The 17006-nt window shown below is 47.4% G+C and overlaps 1 long non-coding RNA gene across 2 annotated transcripts in view; it reads left to right on the top strand.

The window, feature by feature from the left end:
* The window catches only part of LOC140578300 (uncharacterized), a 74413-nt gene that overhangs the window by 23645 nt on the left and 33762 nt on the right, over positions 1 to 17006 (top strand). The gene's annotated exons all lie outside the window — the stretch shown is intronic.

Below are 17006 nucleotides of genomic sequence, written 5' to 3' on the forward strand. Positions count from 1 at the left end.
GTTCTGCAGACCTGTACAGTATTACTTTAATGGCCTCCAAAGTGCAGCGCAATATAGTGAGGGATTATTATAGTATTATATCACCTGAGAGGAGGGATCGCACTACACGGGCATTTCATTAATCATCTTGGCTAAGATACTGTTCACCCAGAACAAGAGGAAGAAAACCCTACAAAAATCTATACTCCCTGAACAGACAAAGAATTTTTTGTGAGATGCACTTTCTTTGAGAAATAGAAACTTCATTGAATGTGTTTTTTTTTTTTGTTTTTTTACGTGAAGTTTGGGAGCTTCCGACAGAAGGCATGTCCCTGCTTCAGGAAGCTCTGCTCCCCTTAAGCAACCGTCACCAAGCTGAGATTCTGTTTTGGAAAATATTTATGCTGCTGAACTTTTGCTAAAAAAGAACGAGCGGTTCTCTGAGTGGTCTCAGTGCGGTCAAGGAGAAACTTTACGGAGAAAGTGGTCTCAGTGTGTTGGAGAAACTCGATCGCGGTCTGATTGCGTTCTTGAAGAAACTTAACCAGAGCGGTCTGTCAGGGTCAGCTCCTGTATTCTCAGTCTTTTGTGTCCCTTCCCTGTTCGGCCAGCCGACATCACTGGCCATCCTGTCTCTCCTGTAAGTCTTTGTGTTTCCCCTGTTTCTTGTCAGCCGCATGGCTCAACGTGTTGAGCATGTGGCTACCTGCACATCCCTTTTGTCATGTGTTCGAATCCCACCTCCTCTGTTTTTGTATTTTGTTCCCTAGTGTTTCATTGTATGAGTTTTTCTAGTTCCTGTGTCTTCTGACATGTATTAGGTTTTGGTGAAATTCATTGTCCATGTGCTTGTATTTCTACCTGTATGTTATTCCCCAGTGTTAGTTTCTGTTTCCCCGTTTCCTTGGTTACTTCTTAGTTTCCCTGTTCAGTTCCCTGAATTAATTAGTTCCACCTGTTGCCTGTTCCTGTTCCTGCACTTGTGTGTTTTCCTGATTGCTCGTTGTCCTGCACCTTCCCCTATTGGTTAACTGTCTGTTTCACTCCTGCTTGTCATTACCCTATTCAGTTTTTGTATTTAAGTTCCTGCCTGAGGTTTTGTCCCTAATGGTTCGTTGTTTGTGATAGTTGTATTGTATGTCAGTAAAGTTTTGAACATTCTGTTTGTAGCCTGCCTGGACCCTTTTGTAAATTTACTCTTTGTTTATCCCCTTCTTTTTTGACCCCTCGTGCTCCTTTTGGGGTTTTTTGCAGTGTTCTTAGTGTTTTTTGCACCAGCATTAAAGCGGTGGGAAGATGCACTTCAGGCCGGTTACTCCGCTATAAAAAGCACCGCTGCAAGGTTACGAAGGCCGCAGGGTTCATTAGGGTAGACTCACAAAAACACTCTGATCTGATGGGCTCTCACTGAAGACCAGCCTGCCTCACTCTGGGTGGAATCAAGATAGATTAGTATTTTTCTGACTGACATCGTTTTGTTTTTCATAAACATACTGCATTTTCTTACACTGGAGTTAGTCTGTTAGATGGGAAGGTGCAGAGTGATTCGGCATTAATGCGAGTGGCCAGTAATGTATTCGCTGTTTTAAGAGGTATTTTCTCATTTCTTTTTTGCCATTTCCTGCACATGGATCCATCCTGATAAAGGCTTTTGTACAGCTAATAAGCGTGTCAGAAGCGTGTGCAGATGGAGATCTGTCTGCTTGGGCCCTGGGCCCCTTAGCAAGGCCCTTAACCCCCAGCTGGGGGGCGCTCTTGACTGCCGAGTTTGCCCTCGCCCGCCAATGTGTCGGGGGGGTTAAGATGGGGTAGGTGAGAAGAGAATTTCTCCATGAGGGATCAGTAAAGTGTCACTTCTAATATTATTAATATTATTTATATTCAAATTGTGCATGAATTAGAAAAAGGGAATCAAAGAAGGGAAGAGCACAGTGGAGCCGTTTTCTGGGTCTGACGATGGGCAGCTGATCAGTCCCCTGTCCAGTTTCCAACCTCCGAACCGTATTGCAATCTCAGGACATAGATATAAACCCCACTGAATTAGAGTGCAGGATTCCTGACCGGATCCGGCAAAAGTCAGGCTGCCTTCCAGGAAAAAAAGAAAACTAAGCCAGACAGGAAAATCCCAAGAGGCCCCATGAGGCTGAGCCAGGCTCGTGCCGGCGGCCGAAGACCAAGGCCAGCGCTGAGGGAGGGGCAGGACCGGAACGCCGCAGCTGATGAGTCAGAACGGCCCCGCCCACATCGCGGGCCTGATGAGATTTCAGTGCCAGGCCAGTGGGCCGGCCTCATGGCCTCTTCCGGGCCAGAACCCGAGTCTGGCAATGAGAAATGAAGGATAGGGCACGTGATGGGGGTGATTAGCAGTGCCGGAGGTGGATGGGGGCCATTGAGTTCAGCAGCGACTGGTTGTTGGAGGGTGTGCTATAATGCATGGGCTTACCCAGGCTGACGCCTAGAGACTCCAACTATCCTTGTTTAATAAAATTTGAACCCCCACCCATCCTGGCAGTCATAAACTACACCATCACACAATAGTAGGGCAGCCTTGGACAGCTGAAACAGCCCAGGGGCATCTAGGCTAGTCCCTTTGGGGGGGTATTGACCTAACACTGTACCGGGCTTCAAAAAGGCAGGTTCTGCAGCTCAAGTCGCAGTTCAAGGGATTTATCTGGAGATATATATATATGAAATGACATCATCGGCCCCTTGTTTGAGTGACAGTGCAAACACCAAGAGCGATGGATTTAAGAGCACGTCACTCGTCTCGCTCGCGTATTAATTTAACCCAAAGGTTTAAGTCAGATTTCACTTTAAATTACCTACATATCTTTCCGGAAAGGGCTCGTGAGATGATAAACACAGTAGATAAGGGTTGACATCCTCAGTCAAAATACGCAGCCCGTCTGCTCCTATCAGAGCTGCTCACAATATCTAGTTATGCACCAAAAAAAAGAACCCAGAAAGAACCTTGGAATTTTTACAAATGAATATTAAATATTGTTTTTAGTAGTGCACGACTGCAAAGCTAACAGTGCAGCCAGCGGCGTGTCCGTGTTTGAACACCACAGATTACATTATTCACATAAACGGTCGGGGAGGGGGAATAGATCAGGGGCCGGGGGGGGGGAGCGGCTCTGTCATTTGTCACGTTGTTTGAAATGTACGCGGTAAATGGCGCGCTCCGCCACCGGCCCCGGGCCGCGGATTCATCTCTGCCAATTTCCAGATTGATGTCCCGCTCTGCGGCACCGAGATGGCGGCCAGAGATTCCCGACCCAGGTCTCACTGCGCTCCAGCAGTAATGCACTCTATCTGCAAAATGAACGGGGGCTGATTAGCTGGTCTAGTGTCCGGGGGGAGGCTGAAGGGCACCTGGAAGGGACAGGATGGACAGAGGCCCTGGCAGGGCAGGCTCCGCCGTCGCCGCCACGTCTGGGCGATGGCGCAGCCGATAGTGAGCACTGATCACCGACGTCCATCCTGATGGCCCTGCTTATCAGCTCGTTATTCCCCAGGCCCAGCTCCCTGACCGTCTGCCCGGCACCCATTGTTTTTAATTTGGGGTAAGCGAGTCCCTCGTGTGTGGTGTGAGCAGGCCTTCCACACAGAAGGACGCTGATCCAAGATCAGCCTTCTCGAAAGACCCACGTTAAGCACACAGGGCCCTTGGCATCCAGTCATACTCACCAAACGCCGTGACATCCGTTTGTGTTCATAATCAGTCTTTGGTCTTCTTAGGACCTGATGAAATCCCCCCCACCCTCAAGAAGGTACGACTCCATGTCGGACAGCATTCGACAGGAATCAATCAGAAACACGGGACAGGTCTAGTGTCTGAATAAACACCCCCCCCCTTACCTGACTCACACACAGTGGTGTCGGTCTAAGTCAGAGGAAACTGCGCAAGTCGTCATTAAAACGGAATCTGGCTCAAGACGTCCTGAGCGGAGCTTTCCCGTAAAAACCCTATAAAATGATCTCAGGCATTGCGTTAGCGCTTATTAAATTAGTCAGGCAGTAATGTATTACCCATTATCTTAGGGAATTTGCGCTTTAAAAACGAACATAATTAAAAGTGTGAATAAAATCCACTCTGATGTACGTAAATTAGCTGGAGAAGCTAGTAGTCGTGGCAGGAAATGACAGAGAGACGCCGACAAAAGCTGGTTTTACGGCACGGCACTCACAGAGATAATTAGGAAAATCCATTAGAGCTACCGCAGCACCAGCGCATGTTTCTCTGTCGCGCGGGCCTGCGGGTTACCGTTATATTCATGACGAGGTCGTTGGCGTGTTTACTGCGTTTCTTACTGCCACTGGATCACGGACAGATAAGCGTGGTTCTAAGCTGCGATCCCTTTCCATGAGCGAGCCGCATGGACTGTGTCTGTCTGCTGTTTGTCCTCCAAGCCAAACGGCCTGGTGCAAATATGTCAACGCAGAGAAACGTCTTTATTGATGTTTCGTGCGCAGAAACTGACTGACTGCTTGATACCAAGCTGTGTTAATATTTTATGGGAGTTTGGTTTTTCTATTTTCTTATTCCATTTGAATTCAAGTCTCAGAGACCTCAGGACCTGTCTGTGTGTGTGTGTCTGTCTGTGTGGATTATGTTTAGATTATATTGTGGGGACCATTTTTCAGGTCCCCACAAAGATCTGTGAGTGGAATCAAAAAACTAAAAATGCTAAAAGTCTCATAATTTAGTTTTGATTACTTGTGGTTAAGGTTCAGGCCGGGTTGGGATTAAGGTCATCATGTTGGGATTGGAGTTTTCCCCATAGAAATGAATGGAGAGTCCCCACAAAGATATCATTACAAACCTGTGTGTGTGTGTGTGTGATGCATACCATCAGCAGCAGTCTGATCTGTATCTGTATTCCCTTTTGTAATAGTATATTTTTTGTATTATTAAAGCCTTTTATTCTAAATGCACTGGGACGTTTTGTATCCTTTAATATTTTCTACAGTTTAAAATAGTGAAGGTGGTGCTGCACTAAGACAGATCACTTCTGACAGCTGGAATAGCGCTTTATGTCCTGAGATACTTATTACATGCCATCCCATTCTTTACGTCCCCCAACCTGTCCCCTGCATTATTCCCTGACCTGTCCCCTGCATTGTCCCCTGCATTATTCCCTGACCTGTCCCCTGCATTATTCCCTGACCTGTCCCCTGCATTATTCCCTGACCTGTCCCCTGCATTGTCCCCTGCATTATTCCCTGACCTGTACCCTGCATTGTCCCCTGCATTATTCCCTGACCTGTCCCCTGCATTGTCCCCTGCATTATTCCCTGACCTGTCCCCTGCATTGTCCCCTGCATTATTCCCTGACCTGTCCCCTGCATTGTTCACTGCCCTGTACCCTGCATTGTCCCCTGCATTGTCCCCTGTGCTCCAGGGTTTGGTCTTCAGGCTCATCGTATTCCTGCACTGGATAGGTAGTTATAGAAGATGAATGGATGGATTATTGCACGTTAAATTGATTTTTAAATCTATGTAGAGTCTGTATCAAGCTAGTTGGTTTTAAATATGCATGAGCATCCGTTTTGTGGGTAGTACTAACGCACTCAATAATCCAAAATAGCCTCTCCCAGAAAGTAGATTCCCATAGGTCTGCCAGACAGGATGAAAGCAGTCATTCATAACCTCAGAGTATCTGCGATATGAATCACGCCGGCCCGCTCCTTGGGCCCCGTAGCCACGCCCCCACCCTGCTAACCAGCAGCACTGGCTCACATGGACTTTAATGTTAGGCGAGTATAAACACCCGGAGGGGGCCTTTCGATTGGCAATGCAAATCGTCGGTGAATCCGTACACCTTTCTCATGCTTAGCCAGTCAGAACGGGTTTACGGGGAGAGAAATCAGCTCGGATACACCGTAAAATCTTGTCCAAATGAATTTATTCGGAACATACCTACCCGGAGATGTAAATGTTCCCAGTGAGTGTCAGCTAAACGCCCGTGTAAGCGTGAGAGCGCGTGCTCCCCGTTCGGCTGAGTGGAACTGACAAGCTAAGGGAACCTGTCCCGCTTCTGGATTCCTAATGACTCTGAAGACATGTTAATTGCATATAAATTATGACAGGCCACGCTTAGTTAATACTGGGCTTGTGTAATTATGTTTATTAAAATTAGAAGCTGCATGTTTTTTTTTTTTATTTTTTTAACGGTGTCAGCATGTGGCAGACTTATTAGCTGAAAGAGACCAGGCTGGAAGATCAGACCCGGAGCCGCTGGTCACGTCGGCCTGAAAGGCGTCACACATCATTCCCAGTCCAGTTCTTCTTACTGGAGAAAGGTTAAGTGAAGGCCAAGTGAGTGGCCTACAGCAATGCCTCTCTTTGGGTTACCAGCCCATCTACTCAACCACTATACTGCCTGCTGGCTGACTGTATAAACAGCACCGATTGCTCCTAAAAAAACAAAATGTTATCCAGTGACACTTTCCACTTGTAGTGCATTATAGATGAGAGCTTCATTGGAGCTTATCAAATATTATAATCAACATTATAATGCCTTATGTCTGTCAATAGAAGATGCTGTAATGTTTTATTAATCCTTATACTGACCATTATAATGCATTATTAAGTTATGTGTAATGCAGAAACCACCGTCCTGTGCAGCGTTCACTGTACATGGTGTGGATACCCTTTCCACAGCATATCTTTCTGTGCCCCCCCCCCCCCCGCCCCAAATTCCCAGGGTTCAGGACCGGACTGCAGTAATGTAAACATTTTATTTGTGTGTTAATTGCCCTTCTGAGCCAGCAGCCTTTTACTTTGATCGCGTTTGATTTTCGGCAATTATAAATGTGGGTGTCACAGCTTGCCCCCCGCTCCTTTGTTTGGCGAGGCAGCTGCTGGTGCCCGCTCATCCCCCGGGGGCCTCGTGCTGCCGCTTTACCCTAATTTCCCTTTTTGTTTCCTCCACCTCCTCTTTTATTGTCCCTCACCTCCGCACAGAGATCCGCTTGGAAAAGCAGCGCCGTGTTTCGCTTGATCCTGGAACGCAGCGAACCCCATGCGGTTCTGCTGTAGGCCTGGGTCTCCTTTTCCCAAACACCCCCTGCCCCCCCAACCCAAACATGACCCACTGCCCGCACCTCTTGGCTCTCTCTCCTCTGATCGCCCATTCCTCCTGCACTCCCGTCGAGGGACATTTACGCTTAATTCACTTCCCAAAGCCGGGATTATATTCACAGGTGCAACATTTATATTGTTGGTGGAGGACGGGTGCATTTTAAAGCATTCAATCGAAGATTATTTTTTAATAAAAGCGATTCGTTCCCTGTACAGTACAAAGCCGGGCTTCATCTCCTGTTCGACTGGATTAATAAATAATTCCCTGGAAATGCTTTCAGGGCGCTTCCCCGGAACCGGCTGCAATTTTACATGTTGCTTCTACAGCCAGCCTGTCTGCTATGCCCTTTATCGCTCCTGGTGTCATTTTGAATATTAATTTTATTTATTTGCAGGTTTTTAGAGATCAGAGGATGACAAGGGGACTCGTGGAGTGATTCCCAGCCTCCAAGCCCCCCAAAATAGAGCCAAATTTGGAATAGCGACATTAATTTGGCATTAATTCAGGGCACTCCTCAGCGCTCACTGAACGGTTGCTAAAGCAGCCGTGGCAGTGGCAAGAACGGACCCCACGAAGGGGGACCAGGTGTGGCGACAGGAAATCAAATTCACGTGGCTTAAACTGCTGATTGGGAATTTATTCGTCTGTGGAGGCTGACAGCATATCTGTCACTGCGAGGCCTTGAACAGTGTGACAGGCTCGGGGCGGATACAGAATTTCGGCACCGCGGCAAAACCCTGCCGGGATCCGTAGCTGAGCCACTGCGGGGCAGAACCGCGGGCTGCTGAAGTCGGCGTATTTTACATGCGACTGGCGTGGGCTCGCCGGTGTAGCCTTGGAGAGCGGCAGAGCCCAGGGGGCAGTGCCTTCACACACCCCTTCGTCAGTACTGTCAAAACACCCACCGGGGATGAGCATGAAAGGCGAGAGAGAGCAGCCCGCTCTTTACCAAAGGGCTTTTGTCAGTCTTTTCACAACATGCACAGGGAGTCATTACCCAGCGCGGGAACAAAGTGTCAGACAGCGGCATTGTGGGCTGCACAAGATTCTTTTCATTTTTTTTCAAGTGCTTTTAATTGAAAGGCTAAAAAAATGCAGCCAGTGAATAATAATGTGCTTCCATTAGCAGCTCTGGGGGGGGGGGGCAGCCCGGGTCAGGATGTCCACACACCTCCCCACAACGCCGTCACCCAAAGCACCAGCCGCACTCTGCCTGCAAGGATCGTGCTGGGCAGTCCATGTTATGGGGGGGAGCGATGAAGATTCCCACTGCAGAGCTACCCCAAAATGAAGCACCAACTCCTTTGTTGAAGAGCCACTTCACCCAAGAGCTAAGCCCAATACCGAAGAGCCAGTGCGCATCCCAGAAAGGCCAATGCCAGCTAATGTGCTTCACCAAAGAGCCAATCTGCTTCACCGAACAGCTAATGTGCTTCACCAAAGAGCCAATCTGCTTCACCGAACAGCCAATGAGCTTCGCCAAAGAGCAAATCTACTTAGCTGAAAGCCCAATTCCTTCCCCAAAGAGCCAATCCACATTTCTGAAGAGGTAACTCCTTTGCGGAAGAGCCAATCCGCTTCATCAACAATCCACTCTACTTCCCCAAGGAGCCAATCCACCTACCTGAAGAGCCAGTCCACATGACCGAAAAGGCAACCTCTTTACTGTAAAGCCAATCCGCTTCACCCAAGAGCCAATGCCTTTACCAAAGAGCCAATCTACTTCCCCAAAGAGCCAATCATCTTAGCTGAATAGCCAAGCCCTTCACCAAAGAGCCAATCCACATCCCTAAAGAGCCATCCTTTTAGCAGAGCCAACCCCTTCACCAAAGAGCCAATCCACGTCCCTAAAGAGCCATCCCTTTTAACAAAGAGCCAACCCCTATCACGAAGAGCCAATCCACTGCACCAAACAGTAAGCCCTATAACGCAAGAGCAAACTGGAGCAGATATTAGTCTTACATTAGTGCATGAAACAGTTAAACATGGTGAAAAAAACAGAGATAAGGCAAACCAGGAGGTAATTAAGCATCATTAATATGCCCCTCGTTAGGCACTTTTATGCATTTTTAACAAGCATAAAATTAACTACAGTCAATTGACATTATCTGGGTTATACATTATTAATGGGGAAAATATTGTCTTTAAATAGTTCATTAGTCATTGATGGGCAGAGGCAGAAATGAGGAAAAAGATGATTATGGGGGATCCTGGGGCGGACCCTGCGTTTCTGTGCCCTATTATCAGATGGACCTGCTGGCGCGTTAATGGCGCTTACCGACTGAAACTGGCGGCCCATGGCCCGGGGTGCGGTTTTCAAAGTCAAATGAGCCTCAAAGGCAGAGACCCCACCCTCGCCGCCCCACGGCCGCTGGGAACTTCCTGTCTGTGTGCGTGATTTGTGTCGGGAAAGCGCAACACGTTTCTGCTGCACGCCACAGATGGAGCCGGTTCATCCCCCATGCCGGGAGCAAAACTCTGCGAGAGGGTAAGCTCAACTCTGACATGATGAGGTCACGTCGTCGTCTCACATGTATGCACGTGTGTATGTGTGCACACACACAAGCGTGCACAGCCTGAAAGGTCCTTATCACCGCTATACTGCATCTATGTGCTTATGTGCCGGCCAGGTTGTCTCCGGAGGCTAATCCGTGTTCTAATGCTCTCGGCCCCATTATTATCTAATATCGCTGTATGCCACAGGAGCCTATGCGGAATGTTAACTTTCACTAACTTTTATGAAAGCCAGCTGGGAATTGGGGCATCTTCAGAGAGCCATTGGCATTACTGGGGGCGGATCTGTCAATGACACAGCTACCCGGATTCAGACGGCTGTCAGAACCTGCTTTCGATATACTGTAAAGCTGCGATTGCAGACCTCTCTGCGGTCAGTGGGTTAGTCAGGACCCTGAAGTGAGACACACAAAACCTTCGGCTTCCGAACCCGGCCATCGGGCAAACATAAATGTGAGAACGGTTCCCAGGACTCCCATGATAAAACATGAAAGGATGCTATCTCGGGAGATGGGGCGGGTCGACCCCGGCTGCCGCCGTTATTATCTCCCCGGCTCACGCTGATTCTCAAAGCTTCCCGGACGTCTTTGTGAGCCGGCGAGCGTCGGCAATCCCAAAGGAGGCGGGAAAACACGGCCTTCACCGCACCCTAATATGGGATTTCAGAGCATCCGTGGGGATCAGACGGCTTAGTATTTTATTATGGTGTTTATCCGGAGAAGGAGGGCCTGTCTCTTTCAGATGGATGACGGAGAGGTTTTTATTGTTCGAGTGCTTATGATTGGCTAGGATATATGTGCATGGATGCGAGTGTCTTTTATTTCTCTGTTCGGGGATCACAGTGAGACTGTGAGGTTATTTATTGATTTATCGCCCGGCATTTGACTGAAGTCCGGAGCGTCTGTCTTTCATGTCGTCATGGTGACGGTCTCCGGACCAAGAAGCAGAGTTTCAAGCCAGTTTCGAGTGAGTCTTCACCTGGCATTTTGGAGTTAATGTGCCAGTAATGTACAGAGGTTTCAAAAAGCAACTCCCATCCAGATATGTTTAAAGATCAGCCTTAAAGATAAGCAGATCCGAGTAAACAGAAAAGCAAAACATACCATCTGTTAAGTGGCTAGATGCAAATGAGATGGATTTTTCTGGCGAATCGCACTCAGGCGGCATCAGAAGCTGACATATTGTCGGCCGGTGTCATTCGGGGTGAGAGTCGTGTGCTTCACAGCACTTTATTCAGCGTGATTCCCCAGTGCGGGATGACAGCGGCAATGTTTAATTAAACAGAGGCATTCATTAATGAATTGTTTTTTAAAGCCTCCAATCATCTACAGAATTTCTGCCTCCCTGTTTGATTTCCATGTTTACATGCTGAAAATTCCCCCAGCTCAAAGCACACAGATATTTCCTAGTTTGTGAAAGTAAATGTAGTTAATTAATAGATAACAAACAACTGAGTAACTCTAACCCTGTCAGTTGTCAATCTAATATATACCGTGGGTCACTGTGTTATTGTACAGCTAGTTGTCTGTCTTCAGGTGGCATGTGGTGCCAAACTGAAGGCCCATTTAATGGTTTTCACTTGTTGTTATACTGGGCACAGCTGAACAGGTTTGCAGTCCAGAGCAATCTTGATTGAAATGTAACTGCACGTGTTCTTTGACTGTGTAATATTTGAGGCACGCTTCTGGTTGTCTTGGACTGACCTCCAAAACATGAATTTAGGCGATTTGTAGATCACACGGAAAAACGCACGGCGCCACCCTGTGGGACTGCAGCGTGAATTACGCTAGTCGTCTTTAACCCCAGAAGGCATCCAGATTTATCTCCATTTCACAGGCCTAAATCTGACTGTGAGTCCCCGTGGTGTGTCACACCTCGGGTGCGTATCACGCTTTCGCTAGGTGTTAAAGCCTCACGGTTGTAAAAGATTCAAATTTACATATGCAGATGTTTTGCTGCCTAATACTGATGTAGCATATTAAATGTCGATCAAGTGTGAACAGCCTCATTTTGAATCCGAGTCAATCTGTGAAATACTCAGCTTTGTTATATAGTAAATTTTTCATCACCATCTCATTGGTTCCTCGACAGCCAATCAGATTCCCTCCTCGATGCCAGACTCCTCCCCCGCTTCCCACCCCCAGGGCACTACCAATAGCACTGAATCCCTACTTCCCCTCACAGCAGCAGAGCCAGCGGGCATGTGTGGGTCACGGAGGTTAATGGCATGTGATGCTAAGTGAGCGAAATCACTTCATTGAGCCCCAGTGCCTTTCTGGGCTGGCCTAATGAATGAGCAAAAATTTTAATAAGGATATAAAGATTGGTTCGGAATGGTTAAAGAGATTATCAAGGGATGTGCAGTTATCCAGCTGTTCTGGAGCATGACCCATGGAAGAGATAGGAGATAATTATACGCTAGACACACCACAGGTTACACATTTTATTCTAATATGTTAATTGATCTTTTATTCTCTATTAATATTCAGTTACTAACTCATTTATGAAGTAGAACTATCATCTGAATATTTATAAGATATTAAAAATGAAAAATGACACTTAACCTCACATCCAAGGAAAAAGTTTTTGCATCAGATTGCATTAGAACCCTGGCAGCCAAATCCTGTCCATAATATTAGGCGTGTCCAGTAGGGGGCGTGGCGCATAAAAATTTGTACTATAGCATGGCCAGTTTAAAAATCCAAGGATTGTTCTAGTACCGTTAGGTAAATGGATACATGATACATTGAAAGCACTGGTTTCCTCCCACAGCCCTGCAGAGATGGCGAATCGAATTGGTGTGTAGGTATAGTGGGCGTGGCTTGAGCTGGCCTGAATTTGCATGATGAAAAACAGCCAAAAGGGCGGCGCAACCTCATCTGCCCCAATTGCCACCTGACACTGACCACTTTCCTCAATGCATCATCATCGATGCCCCGGTGACAGGTGACACCAGCCTTGATACCACCAGAGGTAATCATAGCCCGTATTCCTCAGCTGCGTGCCTCTCTCGTGTTCGGCCGGATGTCCAGTCGATGGGCAGCTACGGAGCACAGGATCGAAATTGAACTGGAATCGCAACGGAAAATTTAGCATGATGAGTCGATGTGGGAATCCAGGGGCATATGAGCCTGACAAGACCCCAGAGAAGCCGGAGATGAAGAGGGCAGGGGATTGCAGCAGATTATGTCGTCATTTATGTCCACTCTGGCAGCTGCGGTATCTGCGATTCCCTGACAGTCTACAGCAGTTTTTAGAAGAGAGTCGCTGAGCTGCTCTGCTTCTATCATCTCTTTATTGTCTGTCAGTCGGAGAAGGTGTTTTACAGTGGAGGTGAACTGAGGCGCGGTTTTTATTTTCTAATATTGTCATCAGCTCTACATAGACACAAGTAGGTTTTTCTCTATCCCGGTGCTATGGTAACCCAGTACATAAACATTGAAAGACATCCCATATTAAGGGGGGTGGTTTTTTTATGGGGAAGCGTTCATACTCGGGAAGGAAGCCTGGACACATGGCGTGCCAGGGGAGATTCAAGGATTTTTAAATGGGGGCATAAATCATACAGAGGGGCCAACCAATGATATGTATTGAATCAGTTAGTGACAGGGGTGGGGTCAGTCCAGGGGCCTATCAGATTTGCCCATGTGGCCCTGCCCCTGTATACACACCTATCTGACCCTGAATGGCTTTGGGATGAGTGTGGACTCCTGGATGGGTGTTTCTGGCTCCAAGCCTCATCTAGTTTATAATTCTGTTACAAAGAGTTAAAAGGACCATTAAAAGTGATTCGCGTGCAAACGTAAAGCAGAACTCATAGGAGGGGCGAACCCACAACTGTGAGATCATTACAGAAAATTCCGGGATTCTCTGTGAACGCTCCAGTTGGCGTGCTAAGAAGGATCAGTCAGTAAGCAAGGGAATCCTTGCAGATTTTCAGAGTTCTGCCTGCTGGAGGATAAGGTGTTCATCCACACCGGCGGGCATCCGGCCCCGGACCCCCCCCCCCACCCGTTGTTTCGGGGGGGGTTAGGCTGTGGACTGGCCCGCTTGTTAGCATCATTCTGCCTGTTTGGTATGTGTAGCATGTTTAGTGCTGAGTCAGGTGTGCTGATCCAGCATTTTCATCTCTGTAAACTTGAAAGAAATTAAGAAAGCAATGAGAAGGGGAGCAGACCACTCAGACGGACCTCCTGCAAGGATAAAAACTGAGAAAGGGAACATTCCAGAAAAAAAACAAAAAGCGCTAAGGAACCTGTGGTGTTCAGGATGAAGCGTTGATACTGCAACCTGATTGTGAAACACTGCCCCCCCCCACCCCCCAAAGAAAAATGCTCCACAATCAGGGATATCTGCATATCTGTGCTGAAAAGCCACTCAGTAACACAGACTGGTTTGGAGGCTGACTGTCATATAGAAGCTGCCGGTATCCAATCAGCAGCTAATTGGATGCAATTAAGAACTCGGAATGCCTATCAGACTGCTTAAGATGCAAATATAAGTTATCATTAAGAACGGAGCCAGCCTGTCTGGTGAGAGTCTTCGTTAAAGATGCATCCATCTTGCGTTCTGAGATCCCATGTTTATAGCTTGTTTACACTGTTCATTTACAGGAAGTGTTCAGGTTAATGTGATTAAATAAGTCCCTCGCTGTTCTGCCATCTCCTTTGAGTGAGGCAGACTGGAACCATAATCTTTCTTAAGGCTGACAGATTCTGCTTACACACATACACGCAGGTCTGCGTACCTGACATTGCCCCCTTGAAGCAGTATACGATTTGTAACTCCGCCTCCCCATGAAAACATGTGACTGTCAACAGCCAATTAAAAAGCCATCATTGGTAGTTTGCAAAGATCCTAACTAGCTATTCAAAGGGGCCTTTAACTATAGGGGCAGAAAAGCATGTTGACGCGGGTCATGCACGTGTGCAGAAGGCAGGCACCTATGTATGTGCAACCTGCATTTTATTTTACTGACACCCATAAAGGACAGCAGCCGCTGAGCACTGAAGTTCCAGCTCCTTCATTCGAAAGGTCAGGATGGAGTGGGGGCGGTGGGGGCGGCGAGGCGGTCTGAAGAGGGCTGGAGCGCGGCGGGACGAGGTTATCAGGGCGGCGACCAACGCATGCGCTGATTACGCTACGAGTGAAATCCACACGTGCAGCACTGATCCCAGGCTTTCAGTCACACACCGGGGGGGGGGGGCATTGCCACACGGTCTAGTCAGGCCAGTCAGAGGCATCTTCTCTCTGCTTTGACTGGGGGTTTGTGTCTCTGAGAATTGGGGGGGTACAGTCACTTCCCTCTTCATCCTCATTTATTATTCAGACTCTTCCGGGGGGGAGGGGGGAAGGTGCTGGGTCGGACCTGCTCTACCCAATGCCAACGGGCAAATCGAACATGACGCCATGCAAATATCCGTGGGGGGAGAGCCTGGGGGGGCGGCAGAGGAAGCCAGGGTGTGTGTGTGATACCCTGAACATGTCGATTCACCCAGGATGTGGGGGGGGTGGATTTTAACTTGACACTGAAGACATGTAAAGTGACCCCTTTCAGCAGAATGGCTGTGAAGTGCGGTTGCATCTGCCGTACAGGAACGAGGCCGCGGGGTCATGTGACATGGGCCATGTTTACCGGTACCCGATAAAAATCAGAGCGGATAGGCATGGACGGGGAGCGCGGGAGCCTCATGCGAGAGCCGTATGTGGACAGTTCCCTCCTCCCGTCGACATGCCGGGCTGTGGTATCTGCAGAAGTGCCGCTGGAGCACAATGGCATTGTGTGTCAGTGAAAGAGGCCTTAGAGACAGATGGGATTGAATTAAAAGCCGATTGTACGATCCCACTTTATGCTGCATAAAAGGACAGGACTGGGTACTGCTTCATAAATGCAACTAAATGGCATATACAGCACACAATCATGTTTTTCTTCTCATTATTTTAATTTAAATACAAAAAAGCTAATTAAATTCATGCCCATCCATTGTCCACACACTCTGAATCCCCGTAGCTCTGAATGAAGTCTTTTTCCAACTTTCTGTTCATAGTGGAGGTAGCTGGATGTTGAATGTTCATGGTGTCCCTTTCGGGGGTTTGATGACTTTAAATCGACTTGTCGGCCGTCGTTTGGGAGGGAGTCTCTCCAGGCCACCGGCGAATCAGTGCTTCTTGTCAAATGCCGGTTAGAGTTCCGATCCAATCCTGCCTATAGCTACATTTTAATCTGTCCCTGGTCCTCTTTGTGAGATTTCAAAGCGTGCCCTACATCCGGCTCTCACCTACACATTGGCTGTGTTTCTATTAAAGTTTCACACAAATCCGAAGTCGACAAAGTGAAATTGCAAATGGGGTGTGTTTGCATTACTGCATATCGTGCGAATTAGATTCGCCACTTACCCTCCCGCGAGATTAAGATCCATGTTTCGTACATCAACATGGACCAGGCTGTCAGCAAGTTAGTAGCTTTTAGTAGAATTAATTATCATTTTATCTTATGTCCTACATACTGTATCTCATTTGCCAAATTCTGTTTCCATGGTAGTTCTGTGAATTCTTAATTTTTTTGAGTCGCCACGAAAACCATCTCGAGAGAAAATGAAAACTTTTTTTTGCAATATTTCAGGGTTTTTTTTTTTCTCTCCAAAAGTTGAGCGTTTCCATTAACGGTTTCTCGGTTCGCATCTTCAAAACGCGCAAAATCTAGGTCAATGGAAACGCCACTGTTGACAATTTGAATCACTGTGAATGTCTGAGTAGCTGAGCATAATGTCATTGTGCTGTTTCGTGACGCGGGAGGTGCTAAAGACCACAGTTTGGTTTCACGAGAAAAACAAACACAGAGGCATGGCCTTTAAACATTACTGGCTATTGCTTCTGTATAAAGATGCTTTTACTAGTCATTACTCATCCTACAGAAATATGCCCTCACTGTACTGGTCATTACTAGTTGCATAAAAAACACCTGTGGTTGATAAGCGTGTTTTTTACAGACTGCGCATAAAATCCTGTGTTGGTTATTGGGGCATGATGAGTGATATAATGAGACGTAAACATAAAAATGAAGGAAAAGCTGTGGCAAGCATGAGGGCCGAAGGCCGGCTTGCTCTAGCAGGGAAAGCTAAATGGCTAAAAGCTAAACTCCAGGCACACAGAGAGGCTCATCCCAAAGCATCCCCTCACCCCAGCTATTTGCCTGGGAATGCCGTCTAAAACCGATGCTACTGTGCTGACAATGAGAAAACAGGTTACCATTATTTGTGTACGCTTCAAGAGACATTATTTCCCTTCATTTTTTTATCTGCCGCAGAGAAAGTTGTTCATTGTTTTCATTCTGAGGGCGATGTTATTTTAAAAGCCACACCGAACGGCGCGTGATCAAAGGCAGGACTTAGTTCCTGGTAGCTCTGCAGCTTGCGGAAATTAATT

This window comes from Paramormyrops kingsleyae, chromosome 14 (genome assembly GCF_048594095.1).
Source record: "Paramormyrops kingsleyae isolate MSU_618 chromosome 14, PKINGS_0.4, whole genome shotgun sequence".
Taxonomy (NCBI): domain Eukaryota; kingdom Metazoa; phylum Chordata; class Actinopteri; order Osteoglossiformes; family Mormyridae; genus Paramormyrops; species Paramormyrops kingsleyae.